The sequence below is a fragment of the Lepidochelys kempii genome, chromosome 2, assembly GCF_965140285.1.
Source record: "Lepidochelys kempii isolate rLepKem1 chromosome 2, rLepKem1.hap1, whole genome shotgun sequence".
Lineage (NCBI taxonomy): Eukaryota > Metazoa > Chordata > Testudines > Cheloniidae > Lepidochelys > Lepidochelys kempii.
This window is the reverse complement of record NC_136381.1, coordinates 167543087-167568464: the sequence shown is the minus strand read 5'-3', so window position 1 is coordinate 167568464 and position 25378 is coordinate 167543087. Positions and strand designations below refer to the sequence as shown.

Here is a 25378-nt window from a genome sequence, read left to right as displayed (position 1 = left end):
CTAGGCCACTTGGAGGACCTCTCCACTGCTCCTTTCCTTGAATAGGTGTGGCAGTACCCTGAGGCCTCCAGCAGGGGACCTTTCGGCCTAGTCCACCCCATCACGGGCACCATCTAGAAAGGTGCCACTTACTCTTTCTGCAAAGTAGGCTTGCTTAGAGTGACAGCAAAACGTTTTTTTAAAAATTAATTTATAGGTTTCAAAGGTACTTCAGTTATGCAAAACAATGGATCCTATTACTTAAAAGTACTCTGCTTCTAGGAAAGGAATGGCATTTCTAATAAAGCCTTTGAAATAGCCTTAACAGCTCCTTAAGCAAGTCGTCAGAGAGAAGATTTCCTTATCCACAGTGAGATTTGGCATCAGAAAACCAACAGCTACCTAAAATAAACACTACTGTTAATAAAAGTATTGGATTTGTACACTATTACTTTGAGTTGCGTGGCATGCTGCTAGTTTATCTGTAAAAGATAACTTAAAATTTAATACTTAAACCTTGTATTACTCATACTGGAAAAGACCATTTTAAGAACCAAACAAGGCTCTCTTTATTAGACTATGACATGATGCCCTTTTAGTACAGCCGCTAGGACACCCATATAGAATATATCTTTAAACATGCAAACAATAGGCATGGCCAAGACCATCTAACTTCCACTTGTCAAAAGTTTACATTCAGTTCTCATGAGGGCTGTTCTTGCTAGATTGGCAGAAGGCAACTCCAAATTTTATTTTTCAGTATAGATTTTGCCTCAATTCTTGAACACATTTCAGAAGATTCATATTAATTTAGCTGACACGTGCCAAAGCTTCTATCTTGCACAGAATGAATTTTGTAGGTACATCAAGACCTAAATTGGCTGGAGTCTGCAGGAAATATTCTAAAGTTGCTATAGTGTAGTAGCAGCACCCCGAAAGGAATTATTTTTATTGGCTTGAGCATTCAGATAGATCAGGGAGAGTGGGAAAGAGGGTGAAGAGAGAAGTCAGTTTTGTACTGCAACAATTTTAAGTTAATATTTAAAAAGTAACATCCATAAAACATTGCCTTATTTTTATAAAAAGGCATGCTTGCTGTGATTTTTATTCAGTTCTAAACAAATTAGAAGAATACAGCATTTATTTATTTGTTTCACTGATTCCCAAGATAGAACACGAGTTAAATCCATTCTAAGTACAGAAGTCTGGATTACTGCAAGAAATTTTAATGTGTTTCTGAACAATACTAGACCAATATGTCGACTTTAGATTGTACTTTAATTTCCCCTACATTTCCAGGACACCAGTGGAAGATCATAAATTACTTCAAAACCATTATTCTAGGCAAGACTGCATAATTTATCAAGACTTATTTGTTTCACAGCAATATTCTTGAGTATTCATTTGTGAACACTGCAGTGAGGAGGAAAGCAATAATCTTCTAGTGACATCACCCCCAGTCATACATCTGCACTGATTTAAGACCACATACCTCTCTTGTCTTAAAGCAGTTTACCAAAATATCCCTGCTACAATAATATAAAGCATATTATTTCATCTTTGAAATCTCAAACTCTAATGTGACACACCATTAGAGAACAATAAATTTGAGGGGGGAAGAACTTTACACCAATTCCTTGGGGCAATCTATGAAAGTTAGGAGTTAAAGTCATTTTGCTAGCAAATTTAGTGTTTACCAGAACTAGCAATTTTAGAAGTGGAAAAAAAAAAAAAAAACTTAGAAGCTTTACGAGGAATGTCAAAGTTTCCTAAGTTGTGATAAGTGTGACAAATGAAAGAATCCAACGTTACTACTTCTTAACTATGCACAGCTTTTATTAGCCAGTTCCATTTGCTTGGCCTAGCCCTGGAATGCTTCACTGGCATTTCAAAATTTGGGATTACTGTCAAATAAAACAAACAAAGCAGCACCACCACTAAAATAATTCATCTCCTTTGATAAGTACAGTACCCTGAACGTGTATACATATAACATCAAGGGCCACAAACGTATGATGTTTATGTAGTTAGAAGCACAATGTTTTCTACTACAATGTCTTAATTTACACTAACATTTAATCTTAAAACAAAATATTACTATTTTGAAGAGCTATTCAGCTTTTGGATTTTCTGCCTCTATGTCTGCCTATATACACATTTTTTTATCTAGAGACCAATTTTAGAAGTTGTTGGATGCCTTCTAAGTAGTTAGGCATTCAATAAAAGCTTTAGAGAGTTTGTTCCAGCAGACTCAAGTTCAGGCTGGGGTAAGGTTGAAGCTCTCTGCGTTTTTCCAAAACCGCCAGCATTCCCTAAAATGCAGAGGGTATTGCACATAGGGAATAGGCCAAATCTTTAGTCCACAGTCCGATAACATGTGAATGAATATTTCAAAGGATTCCTTCTAATGTGCACTATTTTGCATGTCAACAATTTCATATGTAATTGTTTTGCCTGTTTACATAACTTTACTTGTTCCCTCTTAAGGGTAGTGTTTTACTAGCTCAACTAACCTAGTCTCATGTCATCTAAATACTTCACCATCTCAGGGCTTACACCCTTTTCCATATTCACATACTAATTCTGGTATGGAACCTGGAACACCCTACTGTGTCAGTTATTCCCCTAACTCAAAAGTAGGGCACAGTTGGGAACTCTTTCTGCATGCCCACTGCCTTGGAGTTCTGGCACCTTCCGTATTCTTATAAAGCAGCCTGTTAGTCAGCCTGTCCATTTTGGGGAGAGGTATGTGTGGTGGGTGGGAGGTTGGTTAGTGTGTTAGATCCAAGTTTTGAGTTTGAACTCATCAAAATACCTTCAGCGTTTTGGTTGTTTGAGTAAACCCCACTCACAAAAATAGCAATTCCCGTCTTAGTTTTTTAATTCTAGGCTGTGGCCATTTCAACTCACCGACTAGGATTTGGCAATACAGTAAAATCCCACATAGTTGGCTAATATCTATGGAGTTGATATTTAATGTTGCATTTGAGCAGCATGATCAATAGGAAGAGCAAAGGAATTTAAGAGCAGGAAAGTAAGAGTCAGATTAAAGTACGACTTGGTGAATAGTGCCATCACATAAAAAGGAAGACTGGTGTTGAAACATATTCTGCCCTCTTGAGGTCCACATGCACTTAGACAAGAGCAAAACAGTCTCAGGAGTAAGAGCGAGGAGTCTCACATCACACTTGTGCAGCAGTAAATTGACCATGTAATATTTGACTCAGTCAGGGCAGGAAGAAGTGGTGTATGCCTGAGATGTAGAGAACGTGTTTAAAATCACTCATAACACACAAATTCATGCACTGAAATAGTGATCAATTAATTCATTGTGTCTCAGATTCAAACACCAAATACTAAAAGCTTGAGTAGCAACTACACAGGTGTATGTAATAATGTTAGATGCTCTGCTCATTAACTGCACACATTTTTAAAGTGCCAAATTTTAGTTACACTGCTTCATTTGTACTCTGCAAAGAATCTCAGAGATTAATATGACCTTTCCGTTTACCTTTGATAGGTAGGAAATATTTGACTAGTGCTGTTACCTATCTGAAGTGTTTTGACTGAAAATTAGGTTACTGACAAAACAAAATTTCGCAAAAAGTGTCCAATTTATATGAAAATTTTTGATGTTTGTTTTGGAGCATTAATTTGTTCAACTAAAAAAATTTCCATTTTGATATACTGCCACAGTGCCTCACAGGAATTGTAGTTTGGTCACATTGTGTCCTCATTCTCCTCTACAGATTGAGCTAAAACAAGTTTGCTGGGAAAGGAAGTCTAGAGTTTCTATGGGAAACAGAGAATGATTTCTCTCACCTTCAAAAAGATTTCTTTCTGCTGCAGAAGGAAAATAATTTTTCCAACCAATTCTAGTGGATACCAGCAACTATCTGGTATGTAAATAATCCTACTTATTTTCAGGTTTCCTTTATAGAAGTTGATTTCATGAGTTAAAGTTTCAGTTTACTATTTTTGTTTTTTTCCTTTTGCAAATGCTTTGAGTGACAATATTAGTCCAACCATTAGCTTATTTTGAACATTGTCATGAGCTGAACCAACAAAATATGTCAGCTACTCTTAGCTATTCAAATATTTTCTGTACTTCTAGAACAGATATTACTCAATGCATCTTCATACATTTTCAGATATTTAAACAGGTTCATTATATCACAACATCATTTTATACTTTACTGTTTTTTAGAATACCTGCCTAAGAGACCTTAACTGTATGTAGCCTACGGTTGAAAGCTCTTTTGTTGTAAGCTAAACAGCACAGATCATAAGGAGGTTTGCAAGAGCCAAGTTATTGCTCGGTCACAGGCTTCATATAGGACTGGAGAAGAGGAATTCTAGAAGCTTGTGAAGACTGTGACCACAAGGTCACATGCTGTTGCAAGTGTTAGCACATTCAAGAAATAAAAAAGATGGCTATCAGCTCAAACAATGTATACAAACTCTAATGAAGGTTCAAGTGCCATAATTCTGGAAGAGGCATTTCTCATCTAGGCCCCATGAAAGAGGTATAACCATCGCAGATCAGATTTCAGTGGCCATCATAGACCCATGTTTTATATGGCTCCCTACTAAGCAATAAATCTACACTTCAAAAACAGACTATAATCTCTCAGACTTTAGTATATCTTTTTTGTGACCATGTAGAGAAACAAGTTCGGGGAACATTTTCAGGTGTGCATCTTGAACATTTCTACTGTGTCTGAATCAGTTTCTCAACATTAGAGAGTGTGTGGAAATAACTGCTCCTAAGCACAAAAAGATTCCAACATTTACTATGCAATAGTGCAAGCTGCTACTTAATTACAGCCAGACACCAGTTCAGTCTTCTGGTGCATCACCTTCTTGTTTTATATTTGCTGGGGAAAAGGGCAAATTATGCACTTCGAGTGCAATACAGTCTCTGCCTCAGCTTGCAACCATACAAGGCAATGGGAAGATTGCAATGGTATGGTCACTCTGCCAACACAGAGGCTTTTCCAAGTTTTACATGTTCCATCTGCCAGACAAAGGCTTTAAATCCAAGCAGAAAGCTGTACAAAGTAGTTAAGAGTAAAGCAGCAAAGATGGTAACCTGCCAACATTTTAGAAACAGAGTTAAAAGGCAACTTCCAGACTATTTTGAAGAGAGGGCTCATGCTTTTTCATGATGCACAGAAGGCAGCATGGAAGGTTTTGTCCGTTTGTTTTAAATACTTCGGACAAGCTTCTCCACATTTTCTCCCTGCTATAAGCTGGAATCTCAGCGTGTGTCAGGTTTTCACAATACATCACCTCAGAAACTCTAGAAAAACCCTAGGGAGCGGTCATTTACTGAGTTCTTTAACAAAAGCTCTCTTTTCTCCAGAAGCGTTACCCACTGAAGTCACAGTGGTGCTGACAAGACAGCCACCCCAAATTTTATGCAATACTGAAAAAAAATTCTCATTTCAGTTTTTTGATATTCAGTGTCATCACTTCGCTATTTTTCAAACTGTAGTGTCTTCCAGGGTAGAAAAAACTGAATTTTTGAACAAAAAAAAAAATACAAGCCCAGTACTGTGTCCTTTGCAAGTCATGTTCAGTGAACTTCACTGTTTATTTCATAATTATGTTTTCTGGAACCCAGCGAGGGCAACTCTATACAGTATGTCCTAGACCACTAAAGAGGGGTGTGGAGGGATGGGAGAGGTACCTTCATCCATGACTAGACAGCATGGAGCAGGAAGGATGGATCAGAAGACATTCTGGGGACTTCTCTGCAGGTCTCAAGGAAGTCAGAGGGTAGAGGCCTTACCTTAGTGGTAGCAGAGGAGTAGCTGCTCAGTTGCAAAAACATATACGAAAAACCCAAACAGATGTATAGGACAAAACCTATGACAGGCTGTTAGGGCCTGTCCACTTGAGGAAATGTATGTATATATTTATAGTTACACTGCTATAACTCTAGGGTTGCCAACTTTCTACTCACACAAAACCTAACACCCTTGCTCCACCCCTTCTCCAAGGCCTCATCCCTGCTCACTCCAACCCCCCTCCCTCTGTTGCTTGCTCTTCCCACCCTCACCTCACTCATTCATTTTCACCAGGTTGGCTCAGGGGATTAGGGTGCAGGAGGGGATAAGGACTCCAGCTGGGGGTGTGGGCTCTAGTGTGGAGCCACAAAGGAGGAGTTCAGGGTTGGGGGAGGGGGCTTTCGACTGGGGCACCGGGGATGGCAATGCAGGAGGAGATGAGGGCTCTGGAGTGGGGCCAGGGATGAGGGGTTTGGAGTATAGGGGGGGCTTCAAGCGGAGGCAGAGGGTTGGGGTGCAGGAGGGGGTATGGGCTCTGAGCTGGGGATGCAGGTTCCAGACTGGGGGAGGGGGTTCTGGGCTGGGGCTGTGGGCTGTGGAATGGGGTTGGGGGAGGGGTTTGGGGTGCAGGAGGATGCTCTGGACTGAGACAGAGGAGTTCAGAGGGCGGGAGGGGGAGCAGGCTGGGAAAGGGGTTACGGTGCAGGGGGAAAGGGGTGCATCTCCCAGAAGCGACAGGTCCTCTCTCTGGCTCCTATGCAGAGGCACGGCTACGCTGCTCTGCGCACTGCCCCGTCTGCAGGCCAATGGGAGCTGCAGAGCTAGTGTTTGGGGCAGGGGCAGTGCACGGAGCGCCCTGGCTGCCCCATGCCCAGGAGCCAGAAGAAGGACATGCAACTGCTTCCAAGAGCCGTGCAGAGCCAGGACAGGTAGGGAGCCTGCCTTAGCCCCACTGTGCCGCCAACTGGACTTTTAACAGCCCTGTCAACGGTGCTGACTAGAACTGGTAGGGTCCCTTCTCAACCGGGCGTTCCAGTAGAAAACCGGACATGTGGCAACCCTATGAAACTCCCTGCATAGCGACTCTTATTCCAAAATAAGAGAGTGTACACACAAGGACTTATGCTGGTAGATTTTTCCCTGTGCTGACTAGAAGGGTTTATCTACAATCTCTTTGCAACCCGTATTGAGTACGCATAGCTAATTTATGAGATTTAAGTGAAACATTTATTCTGTTTTTGGAACTGGTATTAGGTGTAAACATTGGTGGCTTAAAGGTGGAGAGAAATGCAGAGTACCTGCTGGTCAGCAGGGAACATTAAAGTCTATAGGTTACAGAAAAGACATGTAGTTACAACCCTTTATGGTCCGAATCACTCTCCATGAAGTTACTACTTTATTCTAAAGTTACAGCAGGTGGCTGGTGTAACAAGTGACAATTCGACATTAGTCAATTAAGCACAGAAAAAGATTCCTTCTAATTAAGATAGTATAAAAATCTGGGTGATTGCTGGAGTCTAAATGCCACAGAAGTGGGTGCATTAAAAACACATGAATCCAGTAACACTCTCAGATAGGAATTTAAACTGATTAAAGTATTTCTTTTAAATAAACAATTTTTTTGGTCAGAGGAGTACGTATGTTCATATGTTGGGTAGGGATGGGGAGGAATAAAGAGGTTGTTTTGAAATTTACACTTTTCAATGCTTGACAAGATGCCTATTTCAGTCATCTTTTTTGTCATCACACTCCTTTTAGCTTTCCTCCCCAATATTCTAGCTGAGGAAAAAACTGCTTTTCCATGCATGATCACAAAGTCCAGATTTCAGGGAGTATTTTCAAGAGAGTATCCAAGTGAGTTATGCACGAAAGTCTGATTTTCAAAAGCAACTCAGCCTCAGACAGATTTTCAGTGCCTTTCTTAAAAATTGTATCCTTCATCTGAAGTTGGCAATTTCGCATTTTTTAATACAGAAAGTGACCGTGCCTTTGATTTTTGCAACACAGACCAAAATAGTGTTATAGGAAAAAAAAGTGCAGATGATTCAAAGTTACCTTTGAATACCTAACTATTGACAGTCACATTTGTGTCTGATGGTATGTAAGAATGCTTCCAGGTTTGCTTGTTCTCCTCCCCACTTAGATAAATTTACTATCTAAAGAAGTTACCCAACTTGTGGCACTTTGAGCACAGGTCTGAGTACAGTCGAGTGAAGGATCACTTAAGGTGTAATTTGAGTTACTCAAATGCATGTGATATCTTAAAAAGAAAACAGGAGCTAAACAAACATAGATCAAAGAGCTTGACGCAGGTCCAGGCACTTCCACAAATGAATGCAAAATTCCTTAACAAGAATTCTGTTCTACCCCTCACTTGCCATTATTAAGTGCAAATCTGTTAGTCTAAAAGCTCTACAGGCTATACTTTGTAAAGGAACTCACTTTTGGCACTGTAGGTTTGCTGCAAAGTGTAGTATCTTGTTAACAGGAGCTCACTGTTGACCCATTGCTTTGGTCCAATATTCTTTTTCTTTTTAAACTGGAACAGATGTACATTTTAGAAGCAGCACAGAAAGACTGATGTCATCCACCTCAACTCCTACCAGCAGGAGTGTGTTTGTGAAGCTTTCAGTGTTAAGATTGGTATTTTATATTGGCTCACCAGCACCACTATAGTTTAAACATCTCTAACTAAAGGTTGACTTTGCTAAGTCCTCTAAAATAGACATGCTTAGTGGGGTTTGTTCGGAATTCAGCGTGCCTCAGGAAGTTGCAGGATAAGGTCACAAATCTGGAGTTCCTTCAGTGTGGAAATCGAGAGACATGGTCCTGGAAAAAATAACCAGCCTAGAAACTTTTGTTAAAAATGGCTATTTTATTTTATTTAGTTTTTGCCCACAGCTAGAGATCAAACTATTGGTTATTAGTGGATCAAAATGGTAGCAGTCTGTTGACTGTTACCCAAGGTAGCAGGTGGCCCCTACTTAAAATCTTTGAGGGACCCAAAACAGAGAACAATATTTAAGAAAAATGTACCTTTTTCCCCTCCACCATGCCTATGCCAATGCAGAAAAATGGCTAGAGGTTTTTCTATTCCTGCCATTCCACATGCTTTAAAGCTTGACTCCTATAAGTGCTCTATGTGAGCAGTTAATTAGATTGCTTTGAAATCTGGTGTGCCTCATGGGGGCATGGAACAGCATTAGTGATCCAAATTTGGGGTCATTTGACTAAGAGCTAAGTCTCCTTTTAACTAACCGTACAAAGTACCAAGCTGACAGATACGGATGACTGGATGAATCACACCCGTCCTTGAGTTTGATGACTATGTTAACAGAAAGGTACGTTAATCATAGGTGCTGGAACTAGGGGTTCTGTTGCACCCCCTGGCTTAAAGTGGTGTCCATCATATCCAGGGTTTATAATTTGGTTCAATGGCTCTCAGCACCCCATTATACAAATTGTTCCAGTCCCCCTGACATTAATCACGAGTCCCCAACTAAGACTCTGCCAGAGGTTTGGATAGATCAGCTGGACACTGCTACAATTTGAGTTATGAGTGGCAGTTTTATATAGGGTGGGGGTGGAGGGGAGAAATGTAATCAATCTTTGGGGGGGAAAAGATAAAGAGGTGAATGCTTCCTGGGAGGAAAGGGATGGGAGACTAGGGGGAAAGAGAAGGGGATGGGTGGTAGGGGTGAGGAGAAGTTGGGGGCTCAGGGGAGTGAACAAGTGGGACAGCAGAAAGGGGAACATGGTGGGGGGGGGGCTGAGTGACAGGAAGAGAGCAGGGGCCAGGACACCTGTCAGCCCCATTCTCCCCTCCAGTGTGTAGGCCTGGATCTGTGAAGCTATTGTCCCTCTAAAGGGTCTGAGCCCCCTCTCATATGATCTGAGATACAGGGGGCCTTCCCCATCTGGAGGTGCCTGAACCCCTCACTGCCCTCCCATGTGTACACCAGGATTTGGAGGGGGCTGTGCCCAGCTACAGAGGTTGGACCCCCTCCCCTCCCACCGAGCCCATCCGAGCTGGGTTCTCGGGGTGGGACAGACATCCTTTTTTGCCCTGGTTGGAGGCCCCCACCTTGCCCCCATACGAATCAGGATCTGGGGAAGCCCTGCCCCTTTGAGTGGGGAGCTGAGAACAGGTATACTTCATGCATATCACAGACCCTAAAGCACTCAGGAGGGAAGAGGGGTACATCCCGAGAGTGATGGAGTAGTTCACCCATGTCAGAGCTAGGCTTTCTGGTTGTATGCATCTCCATTGGGTATCCTCATTTTTAGTTGAGAACATGACACCTCACATCTTTCAGAGCCTCTTATACTGTAGACAGATAGGTAGAGGAGCCCCTCCCCAAAACAAATATTCTATCCTTCCTGTTTAAAGGAAGACGCTTCTGAGTGCTCTAAAATCCACAGGCTGGCAAGTTCTTATCATTCAATAGCATTAAGATGGAATCTTGTGATGAATGAATGGGTTGTAAAAGGAGGTGAACTGTGGGATGGACAGAGTAAAACGTATCAGTGTTCATGGGGCACACTGGGGCATTGCTGAATGAGAACAGAGTTAAGGTTGCCTGGGGAATCTTCACTCTGCCTCTCCTCGTTTTCTGAAGTTTGAATTTTGCTCAGCTCCATGTTCTGCAGCACGATGACCGATCACCATGCAACCTTAACTCTGCATTAATGTAGTTTTTTTGCCACTGAATAATGCTATCCACAAGGAAGGTGTCTCAGTCATCATGCTGTACTTCTAAACTCAGGTTTTCACATGTACCTTTTGCTCCTAACGTCGGTATGTCCAGAGAGGTGCTCCTTCAGTTCAGTTTTCAAAAACCATCTTCACTAAAACAGTCAGATGGAGAAGCTCTGCCCACCCTGACAGAGAGGTTTATTCACTCCAACCCAAGCAATTGTATTGGGGTCAGCTGAATTACAATATCACCTGTAAGCAGAAGACACCTAGCTCTGCTTCTGTTTCCTGGGACTCAGTTTAATCATCTCTTACAGAGTACCTGACTGGCATTCGGACTGAGACAAGAGCAAGTGGGACTGAATTTTAGCCAGCTAACAAGTGTGCTTGTAAACTGGGACAGAAGACTACACAAGGAAGCCAGAGGCAATATCTGCTCTCTTGGCAGAATAGGAGCATCTACCTTTTCTCACTCTAGTTTTCAACCTGAAGCGTTAAAGTAGTTTCATTCACTTTTGGATGCCAAGGTACCAGCAGCGGCCAAGTGTGCTCTCAATTCCTTATTTGTATATGGCAAGATTAAAAAACACAAAAAACAGAAACAAGTTTTAGAGTAGATGTCAGTTCTCTCATACCTGCACCTCCAAAAGAGTCTTGCAATGAGCAATTCTGGAATAAAGAGATCACTTGGAAATTTTAGCTGGTGCCTCTAGCACAGGGGCCGGCAAACTTTTTGGCCTGAAGGCCACATCGGGTTTCCGAAATTGTATGGAAGTCCAGTTAGGGAGGCCCAAACAGCCAGGCAAGGCCCAGCCCCCTCCCCATTCGACACCCTCCCCTCCCCCCGCTTTTCACCCCGACGGCCCCCCCGGGACCCCTGCTCCCATCCGGCCCCCCCATTCCCCGACAGTCCCCCCGAGACCCCTGCTCCCATCCGGCCCCCCCCGTTCCCCGACAGTCCCCCCGAGACCCCTGCTCCCATCCACGGCCCCTACTCCCTGTCCTCGACCTCCCCAGGAACCCCTGCCCCTGACTGCCCCCAGCCACTGCATCCAAACACCCCCTCTCCTTCCTGACTGCCCCACCCAGGACCCCTTCCCCCATTCAACCACCCTGTTCCCTGCCCTCTGACTGTCCTACCACCTGTTCACACCCTCGCCCCCTGACAACTTCCCCAAACTCCCCTGACCTCTATCCAACCTCCCCCTGCTCCTTGCCCCCTTACTGCGCTGCCTGGAGCGCCAGTGGCTGGCAGCGATACAGCTGCACCGCACAGAGCGCCAGGACAGACAGCCATGCCTCCAGGCCGAAGCCAGCCATGCCACCGCGCAGCACAGAGCACCAGGTCAAGCCGCGGCTCTGCAGCTGCACTGCCCGGCAAGAGGTCCCAGCCCCGCCGCCCAGAGCATTGCGCCAGCGGTGCAGCGAGCAGAGGCTGCAGAGAACGGGGAGCAACAGGGGAGGGGCCGAGGGCTAGACTCCCTGGCCAGGAGCTCAGGGGCTGGGCAAGAGGGTCCCACGGGCCAGATGTCGCCCACGGGCCATAGTTTGCCCACCTCTGCTCTAGCAGATAGTATATTGCTCTGGCTTCCAGTTGGTTTCCAAGTGCAATACCAGGTTTGCTCCACCAATCTAGACCTGCTTTTTATGGTGTGGACTGTGTCTTCATGCCTCACCCAGAGGGTTATAATCTATTGGAACACACTCATTGAGAGCCTAGTTCACATCTGGAGACAGTGAGTTTAGCGAGAGACTCACTTGCCTTTCAGGGAATGGTTCACAACCCACTGACCCCAGATTTTTCTCATAGGGTAAACTGAAAGGACTGGGGACGTGGAATCTATGAATCAAGTCTAAAACCAGAAAGGACCATTGTAATCATCTAATCTGGCCACAAAACTTCCCCAAAATAATTCCTAGAGTATGTCTTTTGAGGGACATCCAATCTTCATTTAAAAATGGTCAGTAATGGAGAATCCACCACAACCCTTGGTAAATTGTCGCAATAGTTAATTACTCCCAGCATTAAAAATTCAGATTTTATTTCCAGTCTGAATTTGTCTACCTGCAACTTCCAGTTACTGGATCATGTTATACCTCATTCTGCTAGACTGAAGAGCCCATTATAGACAAGTTCTTCCCCATGTAGGTACTTACAGACTGCCATCAAGTCACTCCTTAAAGAAAAGGTTAAACTAAACAGATAGACTCAGAGCTCAATCACTAAAAGGCATGTTTTGTAATCTTTTAGTTTGGCAGAGAATATTGGTTGGCTGCTATACTGTGGGGTTCTGTGAGAAAATATTTCTCCCTCTAGGGTGCACCCTATAAATACTGAAATAGAAATTGGCTTTGCAATCCATCTTGTAGCCCATAGAGCTACCTTCGGTTTATCATACTCATTGCTTTGCATTATATTGAGCAGTAATGAAAGGAACCTACAGGCCAGTATCCTGTAAAACGTTAGCTTCAACAAGTTAGCATAAAGCTGAGGCTTATGAACTTTGAATAGATAAATAGCCCAACAGAAAACCCAGAGTACCAGGGAGCTGAAAATAGAGTATTTAAGGGCAATTTCTGACCACAGGAACAACCAACCACAAGAGTACCCAAAGAGTCCAATCATAAGTGTGCCATGGCAATGAACTGACATACATAACAGGTACATGAGCGACATTCACAGATACCTAACCACAAGAGGGCCACGGCAACAAATTGACATATATGATCAATTGAAATAATTGATATATTAACCTATAAAAGGACACTCCAACATTAGTAAGGTGAGGATATACAAAAAATACTATTGAATATGCATCACACACACTGGTGTCAGCGTATCATATTTTAAAAGTTGCATTCCTGCCTAAGGGCAGTAGGAGGAGGAGGAGGAGGAGATGTAGTACTTGGGAGGTACCAGAATGATGGCCACTGGTGATGACGGGGAAGGTGATGGTGATGATAATGGCTAACATTCCACATTGTTCTGCAAGGGATGGTGTGAGCATATGCATGTGCAGTCGGTATTATCTACCTACCTTACGGAGTTGGGGTGTTTGTGACTGTGCTAAATGTATTAATAAACTATTTGTAAATATAGAAGAGTTCCTATAGCGAGAGTGTTGTAACTGTGCACATCAGGGTTCCCAACTATATAATAATTTGAATAATACTGGGCCTGACCTTTTTTATTTGTGTGTGCACGCGTGCGTGCGTACACACACACACGCGGCTATAATCTGCATATCAAGTCAGTAGCATTTGTTATCAAAACCAATTACTAATTTGACTTTATTACATGTCCAACTAACCTTTCAATTATGGAAGGTTCAGTCTTTCCAGATTGCTGCTGGTGACTGATGTCTTGCTTAAGATTGTTTAGTGAAAGGGAAACTGATAACTCCTTCAAACAGACAGAAGCCTAAGACTATTATGCACTGCTCTTTATTTAGGTTGTGTGATCATTATTACGATTGCTGAAGCTCTTAGAATTTACTTAAGGGGGAATAAAAAGGGATTTTTTTTTATGGGATGGATTATTTAAAGATAATGGGAACTGACCATTTTTCAAAGACCGACAAATCCAATTAAGGGAAATTGAGTCCAAAAAAAAAAAAAAAGTCTTGTAATTCAATGAGATATGGACATATGACATCCTTAGGGTCACTTGAAAATCCAACACAGGAATGTACACTGCCTTATTCCAGACACTCCAATTTATTTGGAGGTCAGCAATGAAGAGAAGAAGAAATTTATCTGGAATTAAGTAGCTGTATCAAGTGTTGAGTTGGAGTAAGTGTTTCAGAACGCCAAACACTTACTGGCATTCTGTGATGTAGAGTGCAGGCTGGGATTTTTGGTTTCAGGAAGGGGAGGCATGCATCATCTCCTACTTCCGAGACCTGTGGGATTGGGCACAGCAGCCCAGCCTCCTCAAACAAGTACAATGACCCACAGAGAAAGCCACTTGCACATTGCCACACAACAAACTGGAGGTAGGACCTGTTAGGCCTAGAGTCTTAATCTTTTCCAAACGGAGTACATACTGAACAAAATTAACTCATGAAGGAGTTAAATTTTGTAGAAATGTTTAATCGGTGTGTTAATGTTCAACTGAAGTGTGGCCATCTGATTGCATGCTTTGTGTTTGTTAGTGTAAATTTGTTTGTTATTGACTTACTCCTGCAGAGATGAAAACTACAAGTAGAAAAGAACCCTATCTCCTCCTTTGAGCCTTACTGTCAACTGGTGACTGAACCCTAGCTCAATAATAATGACAGGGTTAAATTAACCGTCAGAGTAATTAACCAAGCATCGTGGTGGCCATCACTGACCATTTTTAAAGATTGGATGTCTTTTTAAAGAGATATACTCTGTGCAAAAGTAATTCTTATGGGGAAGTTCTATGTAAGGTTGCCACGTGTCCTGTTTTCGACCAGAATGCCCACTCAAAAAGGGACCCTGCTAGCTCCAGTCAGCACCGCTGACGGGGCCATAAAAAGTCTGGTCAGCAGCACAGCGGGACTAAGGGAGGCTCCTGGCCTGCCCTGGCTCTGCACAATTCCCAGAAGCAACCAGCATGTCCCAACAGCCCCTAGTCGCAGGTGCGATTAGGAAGCTTAGCATGCTGCCCCCGCCCCGAGCGCTCCCATTGGCTGGGAACTGTGGGTGCAGTGCCTACGGACACAGGCAGCACACTCCATGCAGACCTGCCACCTGGGGGCTGGACATGCCAGCCGCTTCCGGGAGCGGCACAGAGCCAGGGCAGGCATGGAGCTTGCCTTAGCCCCACTGACCGGGAGCCGCCTGAGATAAGCGCCACCCCGCCAGAGCTCACACCCCTTGCCCCAGGTCAGAACCTGCTCCTGCACCCTGAACCCCTCATTTCTGGCCCCACCCCAGAGCCTGCACCCCCAGCTGGAGCCTCACCCCCTACCACATCCCAGTCCCATGCCCCAGACCAGTGAAAGTGAATCAGGGTGGAGGATAGTAAGGGAGGGGGCTGGAGTGAGCGGGGGCGGGGCCTCAGAGAAGTGGCAGGGAAGGGGCAAGGCAGGGCAGGGCAAGGGTGTACAGTTTTGTGCAATTAGAAAGTTGGCAACCCTAGTTCTGTGGTCCATGTTCTACAGAAGGTCAGACTAGATGATCACAATGGTCCCTTTTGCCCTTGGTATCTATGAAAAGGGAAGTCAAACCCTTTGTTTTCTCAAATAGATCCTTTAAAATGGGAGTGTTCAGGGAAAAAAAAAAGAAAAAAAAAAGACTGAAGTAGTCTATAAAGACTATGATCAATATTACTAAAATGGTACTTGGCAGCACCCAAATGGTACATATCTAAAGCTGAGTAGGACCAAATGCCAAATCCTGGACTTGAATGATGACATTTTGCCAACGACTTTCAGGACGACTCAAATTGGGCCAGGCCAACCTTTCAGTTTTTATATAGATATAGATGGCTAATATCAATGTTTATTTAAGCATTTTTATTTAAATTTTCAAAGTTATGGGAAGTTATGAGGGGAGGTCAGACAATTACAGACACTGAAAATTGAAAAGTTAAAGCTTTATAACCATTAAGAACACCAATTGGCAACTTTACATTTCAAAATATACAAAGTAAATCTCCTTAAATCCAACTAATAAGTTCTCAAGGGACTGTTTTCTTTGCCTGCCTAAATTTCAATTATTGATGGAAATGTTCCCCCCCCCCATCAGTTTGTGTGCCTACAGTGAAAGATTACATTTATCAAATAAAAAAAATTATCCTTCTGGGGATATTTAAAGGGGATCTGGCTGGAACGTCATAATTTCTGGCAGTCTGAGAGTCTGCACAAGTATGAATTAGCAGACGTATTCTTAGCTACCAAAATTTGTAGGAAACTGCATTCGGTTAACTTTCAACTTCAAATGCATCTGAACAACATATTTAGGTTCTCATGGGTATGGAGCAAATAGCATCAGTTACAGTCACAAGGTGAGGAGGTGCTTGCAAACCTGCAAAACCTGCTATTCCAATCCTGGGATCAACGAACAAGCTGCATCTAGAGACTTTAGTAACTTTCCCACTGTTGGTCAAGTTCCAGTGGTGAAAGTGTTTGCATACACATTTTACAACCATTGTCCAGGCCATTGGTAACAATTGCTAAAGCACCTCAGTGTAGAGAAGGCTGCAGATATTACTCATTGTGTAACAGTTGCATGCTGGAGGCAAGGTCCCAGGTCTTTTGCTTAACGTTAGAATTTATCAGGCAGGGATTTTCTACCTCTAGTTTCTAGGAGGGATTCTCCTCCTGCAACATCATAAAGGGAACTGAAAAAAACCCCCTTAAATTCTCTCTGGCAAGGTATCTGATGCAGGTATTGCATAAGGCTGCATTAATAGCTAAGCACAGGTCACGTTGCAAGCAATAGGTTAGAGGTGGGGCTGGGGATAGCATGGGTCTGCTGCAGGGGTAAAAGAATAGGGCCATAGTACGACAGTGAGTCTAGCTTGTGGTGTTGCCAATAGACCACAAGGATGGGTTGGGTTGCTAAACCAAAGACCACTCCTTCAAGGCTTAGAGCTGCTTAGTTCCCCTCTCCTGGGTAGGGTTGCCAGGTGTCTGGTTTTCGACCGGAATTCCCAGTCAAATTCAAGCACAGCACCCCAAGCCTTATCACTGCCGTCTCTCTCCCTTGCAGGCTACAACAAAAGCGAGTAGACCCGTTGAACAAAAAATCAGTTTCATGCTGGCCCCCCAGATTTTAAGCTGGATTTGCTGCTCGTTTTGCATCGAAAAATTGCATTTTAGAAGCTGTTGGGAGAAGCTGAAGGTGCATCAGGTGCGGACCCTCCATGTTCCCCATGTCATATTAAAATCGCTGAAATGCCTGAACAGCAGCAGTGATACAGGATGAGTGGAGAAATCATATTCCGTTCAGCTGATACTTATTCATACACATTGAATTTCACGTCTCACCAGCACATGTACAGAAAAGTTCCCTCTTCCCTGGACTTCTCTGCTGGCAGAAATAGTCTAACCTCTCCTCGCAGAAATACAGTGAAGAGGTTCTCCAAGAAGTACAACATATATAAATCAGAGACTTCCTTGCTCAGGAAAGCCAAAAGTGTTGGCCTCCTGATAAATTCTCTCTCTGCTTTACCTGAAGTCTCAGTCACAGAAGAGTAGCTCTTAATTGTAGAAAAGCTGAATTTGTAACTGCTAATAATGGGCCATGAAACAAGAATGCAAATAATCTTTAATTTTAGATATACTTGAGGTTTAAATAGCACTAATAGCATAAAAGAAAGTGCAATGAAAAATCCAAGTTATATTAGCCTGCAAGTCTACTAGTGAATTTTTCAGTACTACCTCATATTAACCAGGCCTACAGAGAGCGAGAGAGAGGGAGAGAGAGAGAGCGCGCGAGATTATCATCCTCATGCTTAGATTTCTGCTTTGGATTAGAGTGGATAGCATAATGTGTCTACAAAAGGAGCATCACACTTTAGAAGTAGCCCAGGAGTAGAACTGACAGTTTTCTACTAGCACAAAACCAAATGCCCTTCCCCTCCCTCACCCCCGCCCCGGCTCACTCCATCCCCTGCTCCCTCAGTTGCTCTCTCCCCACCCTCACTCATTTTCACTGGGCTGGAGCAGGGGATTAGGGTGCGGGCTCCAGTGTGGGGCAAGGGTTTGGGGTGTAAGAGGGTGCTCTGGGCTGGGACCGAGGGGTTCGGAGGGTGGGAGAGGGAATCAGGGCTGGTGCAGGAGGTTGAGGGGCAGGAGGGGGTCAGGGGTGCAGGCTCTGAGAGGTACTTACCTCAAGCAGTGGCACGTCCCCGCTCCGGCTCCTACGCGGAGGCATGGTCAGGCGGCTCTGTACGGTGCCCTGTCCGCTGGCGCTGCCCCCACAGCTCCCAATGGCCGCAGTTCCTGGCCAATGGGAGGTAGAGCCAGCACTTGGGGTGGGGGCAGTGCACGGAGTTGCCTGGCTGTGCCTCCGCGCAGGAGCCGGAGAGGGGACATGCCACTGCTTCCAGGAACCTCAAGGAGCCTGCCTTAGCCTCGCTGCACCACTGGCCGGACTTTTACCGGTCCAGTCAGAGGTGCTGACCGGAGCTGACAGGGTCCCCTTTCGCCTGGGAATTCCGGTCGAAAACCGGACACCTGGCAACCCTACCCAGAAGAGGGAAACTAAGCAGCTCTAAGCCCTGAAGGAGTGGTCTTTGGTTTAGCAACCCATCCCTAGCTGTCTATTGGCAACACCACAAGCTAGACTCACTGTCGTACTATGGCCCTATTTTTTTACCCCTGCAGCAGACCCATGCTATCCCCAGCCCCACCTCTAACCTATTGCTTGCAACGTGACCTGTGCTTAGCTATTAATGCAGCCTTATGCAATACCTGCATCAGATACCTTGCCAGAGAGAATTTAAGGGGGTTTTTTTCAGTTCCCTTTATGATGTTGCAGGAGGAGAATCCCTCCTAGAAACTAGAGGTAGAAAATTCAGCAAAATTTTACTACTGGTTCTCATTTAATCTTAACCAGTTTGTCCATTTCTAACTCAAATTCCATATCTCACCTTTACTATTAGGGAGGCACGACAGAAGAGCAAGAGATTTTCCATTTCCTCAATCTGGAAAAAGTCAGAAAGGTGGCAGAAGAGCGTTGTGCACACACACATACACCTACCTAGGTGTCTTGCAAGCACAGCGTTTGATAAATCTACTTGCTAGTGGTGAACACAAGAGCATCTCTCTGGCTAGCACAGAGAGGCCTAATCCAGGAGGTTTTTTATGAAGTCTAAGATGTAGTTTTAAGTGAGTTAATCTTCCATATATAAGCCTATGTAATGTTCTCTTCCCAAGGATGCAGAGAAACAGGTGCAATGCTTCCGCTGCGCAGAGATTTCCCTAATAGCAGTGTATTTCACAATACACCAGTAAGTTGCATTCAGCCATTCAGAACCCTACGGTTATCAGTAAAGTAACAAGAATATCAGCTTCTCTCTGCTGCTGGGAAAGCTACCAGAAGCTGCGGAGGCAGGTACCGCAGCGATTCACATTAAATGACCACCCAAGCACAGGAGTAGAGTATTTGACACCACTACCTATTGCCGGGGGGGGGGGGGGGGGGGGGAGGAGAAGAATGCTGAGCAAAACTAAGGACAGGACCATGGAATGGACTACATGCTTTGACAGTGTATTACCCCTCAACCTTGATGGTGGCTCACCCACCACCTTTTGGTACATGCAGGTTTAGTCCTCAGGAGAGTACAAGTTTACCAAGATTCTAGATTTAAAAAAGAAAAAAAAAAAAGTCCAAAAGCAAAATCAGAGGAAGAAGGTGGTGGCAAAAGTAGTCTGAGAACAACCCTCGAATGGCATAGAAAGGATCTGCTCTGCATTCTTGTAATGGGAGAACACTAGCGTTCTAATGAGGCAGCTGGGGGAATTAACAGCTAAAAGCTCTGAGCACAGAAATAGTTGGCATTAACCCATGGATCTCTAGATGGACGAAGCAATCAGTGAAATGTCTCCAGCCTCATACATGGCTTATGGCTGCTTCCTTTGGCAGAGGAAGGGAGATTGGAATTCCGGTCAATATCAAATTGGGATATTAATTGGCACTATAAGTGTTCATTTAGGAAAATACGTGCTGCAAGTTCTAAAAATTCTGTTTAATGTGCGAATACATGCACAAATATTTAGTGAAGTGTGCGTAAAACATTCAAACTAATCACTGAGTTTTCCTCCGAATGACAACGTGGCTTCCCTCCTTTGGGAGACTACTTCATAGTCTCACATCTTACTGTAATTTACTATGTCACATTTTGTAGCTCAGTTTATTGCTTCTGATCTTAAGCAGTTTGTACAAGATCAACGATGAATTACTGAACTTCGCAAATTGGTGATTACAAAGCAGATATGAACACGTAAAGCACTTTGTTTTGCCAATTACTATTTGATTTTATTTTAGTCTTCCTAGTACAGAAGATGTTGTTGTTTGTATAGTTTTAACCATTGTTAATCTTTCCTATGAAATAAACAGACTTTCAATAGTTAGCACTGTATGGAGAAGCAATGTTCTTCTGCAAGACAGAAACGTGGTAGAAGACACACTGTTGTCAGTCTCTTGTCCCTTTCCCATGAAGTGCAAGAAGAATACAATTGGCCAGTGCTGGGGGCGGGGTCATGGGAGTGTGGGGGGAGCAGGGACCAATTATTCTGCGGCTATGGTTTGTTGCAAAATCCACCATTCGTTGTAGAATTGTGCAGTAGATTCCAAGCTTTTTAGAAGTTTCTAGCCCTGATGATTGTGAGTAAAAGACTTCACAGGTTTACTAATGCAGGCTTGTATCTAGTCTCCAAGCAGCTTGAAACAATGACATACAAAAACGTCCCATCCATCTCAACAGTGGGTCACATTCAGGCTCAGGGTGGATAAAAATCCATTATTTAAAAAAAAAAAATCCATCAGCTTTATTTAAATCAGATTTTTTTTTTTATAAAATTGCTTTTTCCCCCAACAAAAAAGCAATCTAAAGATTGAGATACATTATATCTTAATTAAAACTAAGATATCTCATCATGGAATAGGGATTATAAATTTGAATTCTATAGTATGAGACAATATTTTCACGTAATGTTTAAGAAAAGTTTTGTGAAGGAGTTCCAGTCGTTCATGGATTAGGGACCCAATCTTATGGGGTACCACAGGCTTCTGTATAGATTATTTAGGTTAATCTTTCTATCTACTCAATGGGACCCAGTGCTCAGTCTAAAAGATACCATCAGAGATGCTTAGTTTTGCAGTTCTCAAACTGTGGATTTGTGTCTCCAGAGGTAACATGCTTGTTAACAGCAAGAATGTTTTAAATAAATAAAAATAAATACAAAAATAAATAGAGAGAGGGGGGTAAGAAATAACAGACCCCAACTCTATTGTCCCTCTGCAAATTTGTGTATACAGAATCAATCCCTTTCCTCCCTCTAAAAGTGCGAAGTTTCAAAAAGTTCAATGACTAGAAGATTGTTGTGGGTGGAATAGATCTGGACAAGGAGAAGAAGTCTGGAGATAATGTGAGAAGCGAAGGACATGCACTTGTTTTGTTAAAATCGTATAGGTTTGCTGTTGAAGAAAAAAATCCAGAATACTTAATGTTGTTGTTTTAGTTAAATAAAACAATTTAAATGTCTGTCTGGTGATGAGAAAAGGAGTACTTGTGGCACCTTAGAGACTAACCAATTTAGCTGGTGATGTTCTCCTCCTAATACCTCATGGCAAGAAAATCCTCCAAATATTAATGATTAACCTGTTGAATTGGAGATAGATATTTATGAAGTCATTAGGAGGTGAACTGCTTCAATTACCTGTGGTAAATGAAATAACCAATCATTCATTTTCTGATATAGCTGTAAAACTAATCTGAAAACTTTTCTAAATAAATCACTGTTTACAAATGTACAGTGTGTTCCTTCTAAAAATGAAACCTACATCTAATTTGAGTTGTGAAAAATATGTATTAAGGTTATAACAACCAACAAGAATGCACGTTTATGTAGAAAACCATGATTAAACAGAGTCTTCCTGACTAGTGATTTAAATAATGATTTAAAATCAATTTAAAACAAATCCACCCTGTTCAGGCTGTATCATTAAGAAGCTAAGTATCAAGTTTCACAGGGTAATACTACTTTTCATAAACAAGTTATCCTCATCATGGAAAATTCCAAATGGACGTAGCCTCCTTGCAGACCAAGTGCCTTCTGGATTGATCTTGGCTAGGTCCTTAAGGCTGGATGTTCGGTCTATGTCAGTAGCTGGCAATCACCAAAGCTTTTGGGGCCCATGAGATCCCTGACCATGTAGCAGGATTCTTTGGTAAGAGAGTTTCATAAAATGTGTTGATCTTAGTAGGTCTATATCAAGAAAGCCACCAAAAGTGAACAGGTGCTGCTAGACAACAAACCAATGCTTCAAGAAGTGCTAAAAATGTTTCAACACACACCTGAGTAATTCCCATTCCCCTTTTTAGCTTGGCACTTGTGTGATTCTTTGAAAATATTCCATAGATAAGTTTCAATACAGAACACGTAATTTGTCAAACTTTTACTCTAAGAAATTTGTTTCCGTGACTTCATTCTGCTGCAACCTGCTTCTAGACCAGGGGCAGGCAAACTTTTTGGCCCAAGAGCCACATCTGAGAATAGAAATTGTATGGCAGGCCATGAATGCTCACAAAATTGGGGTTGGGGTGAGGGAGGGAGGTGGGCTCTGGGGTGGGGCCAGAAATAAGGAGTTCAGGGTGTGGAAGGGGGTTCCAGGCTGGGGCGGGGAAGTGGGGTGTGGCTGGGGATGAGGCATTTGGGGTGTAGGAGGATGCTCCGGGCAGAGACCGAGGGGTTTGGAGAGCAGGATCAGGGCTGGGGCAGGTGGTTGGGGTGCGGGAAGGGGTGCAGGCTCTGGCTGGGGGTGCGAGAGCTGGGGTGGAGCTGAGGATGAGGGGTTTTGGGCACAGGAGGATGCTGCAGGCTGGGATCAGGGCTGGGGCACAGGGAGAGGCTCAGGGGTGCAGGCTCCAGGCAGTGCTTACTTCAAGTGGCTCCCGGAAGCAGCAGCAGCAGCATGGCCCTGCTCCAGCTCCTACGCATAGGGGCAGCCAGGGGGCTCAGTCTGCACACTGCCCCCTCCCCAAGTGCCGCCCTATAGCTCCCATTGGCTGGAGCACCGGAGCAGGGCAAGCCAGAGAGTCCACTCCCCAGTGGGAGCTCGAGGATTAAAAACAGCTGGCGGGCCATAGTTTGCCCACCCCGTTCTAGACTCCTACCTCACGTTACTGGGACTTCGAAGGGGGACCCTAAGTTCAGAAGAGAGACAGAGTAACCGGAATATATGGAAGGAAGACCCACTAGCCTAAAGGAAGAGGCCCAGAAGTCAATTTAACAGGGACATTGGAGAGCAGCTTCATGATGATGGCTGACTGGAGGTCCTAGAGGCCAGAATGCAGATATGATTGCATGGCCAAAACAGACCAGACTAGAAAAGCAGCCCACTGGCAGTTTTAAGCTAAGACGCAAGACCACACGCTAGTCATTCCCATCCCTCCTTTTTCTCCCCACCAAACCTCACCCACCCCCAAACTTTTTGATGGCTGGGGAGCAAGAGGAAAAAAAGAGTGAAGTGGAGCTGCCCTGGTATTCTTATACTTCCATACCAGTAACACCAGCAATTAAGTTAGGCTTTAAACTTTACCAACTGACCTCAGCCTGTGGAGTTTAAAGCCAATCCAAGAGCCAGTTATTCTGGCTGGTGCTATATAGTGCTTTACAATAGATATCAGTATCTTTATCCCAGTTATTCAGATGGGAAAACAGAGGTGCACGCACATGACTTGCCCAAGGTCCCTCAGCAGGCCAGTGTCAGAGCTGGGAACAGCTCTAGGTCACACTGCTTCAGTTCCACAGGGCTGCACCTTTTAACAGTTAGATATGGACCTGTAACGACAGTTACTTGGCACCAGATATGAAAATTCAACAGCAATTCTTGTATGCTGCAGCAGTACGGGCAGGGTAGAGAACTTGTGTTCTCTGGATTTCTGGACAGACAGACAAACACATGACAAGAGCTGCCCTCCTCCTCCTCCTCCTCAATCCACACCCGATACCCATGAGAGTTCACCAGGTACACGTTTTAACATGCTTCAGATCGCAGTAAAGACCACTGAAAACACTGCGTCACGTAAGGATCGAGGAAGATTCTTTTTTATTTTGCTAGATTAGGCTGGGCAAGTAGGAAAGTAAAACTGAAAATCTTAGGTTTTAAAGAATGCACAGCTTTGTGCACAAAGTCTGGTAAGCGCCTCATTAAAATGAGACCAATGCATATAGAAGCTTTCAATCTTCAGAAATCTATTTGCTTTCTAGGCTTTATTTTATTAATTGAAAGTCCATACTACAATGTGGTCTCCCTCATCTCTCCACCAACTTTTGATCATTGCCCTTCTCCCATTGTATTATGACCTGGATTTGCTACTTGTAACAGAGGCTGCAAGGCAGCTTCTTCACCCCCCGCCCCCCCCTTCCCACACTGCCTTCTAGGAATTTCACAAGTCACTGCAGGAGGATTTAGACGTGGTAATGCTATTACACGCTGCATACTGAAGTATGAAATGAAGAGCACGGTCGCTTTTAAAAAAGGAGAACCCTCTACCTGTGAAGAGGTTTCTAAGAATGTACCGAGGTAGACACAGGAAAACTGGCAAAGGAGTAGGCAAAACATTTTGAACAGAACAGTTTATTTTCACTTTGTTATAGGTCAGCCTACTGCTTCAGATTACTGACTGGAGAGCTACAGGCTATATTCTCTTCCTAACTGGGTCCCTGACTAAAATAGTCATGTTATTTTTAGTATGGTACTTAGTATCTGGATTGTGGCCTGTACAACAGAAGCTGGCCTGTGTCACTCGCCATACCAGAAATTCCAATATTAAACATGAATGCACATGCCACATATCTGGGCCAACTTTTGTTTTTCCTCCATTGTGTTTAGTGACAGATTTTCAAGATTTAACACACTAACCAACATGCCAAAAGATGACACAGGCTTACTGATTGCATATACTGCTGCTAATGCATGTAATGTTTACAGCCTTTTCAATAGCCACAGCATGACATGAGAATCGCCAATGAAGCCTCAGGAGAAGGTTTCTTAATTAAAATAGAAAGCAAATTTTTCCGTGGCAGAATATAACAGTGTTAGCATTATAACTTATGTCAGGGGTCGGCAACCTTTCAGAAGTGGGGTGCCGAGTCTTCATTTATTCACTGTAATTTAAGATTTCGCATGCCAGTAATACACTTTAACGTTTTTAGAAGGTCTCTTTCTATAAGTCTAGAATATGTAACTAAACTATTGTTGTATGTAA

The 25378-nt window shown here is 43.6% G+C and overlaps 1 protein-coding gene across 5 annotated transcripts in view; it reads right to left on the bottom strand.

Annotated features, from left to right (window-relative positions):
* GRB10 (growth factor receptor bound protein 10) overlaps positions 1-25378 on the bottom strand; it is a 263673-nt gene that overhangs the window by 155308 nt on the left and 82987 nt on the right. The window contains exon 1 of one of the 5 annotated variants that reach the window (XM_073332710.2): positions 8214-8235. The exons of the other annotated variants lie outside the window; for them this stretch is intronic. The gene's annotated coding sequence lies outside the window, so the exon portion shown is untranslated. Of the gene's footprint in view, positions 1-8213; positions 8236-25378 lie in introns of those variants that run through there. 5 annotated transcript variants of the gene reach the window in all.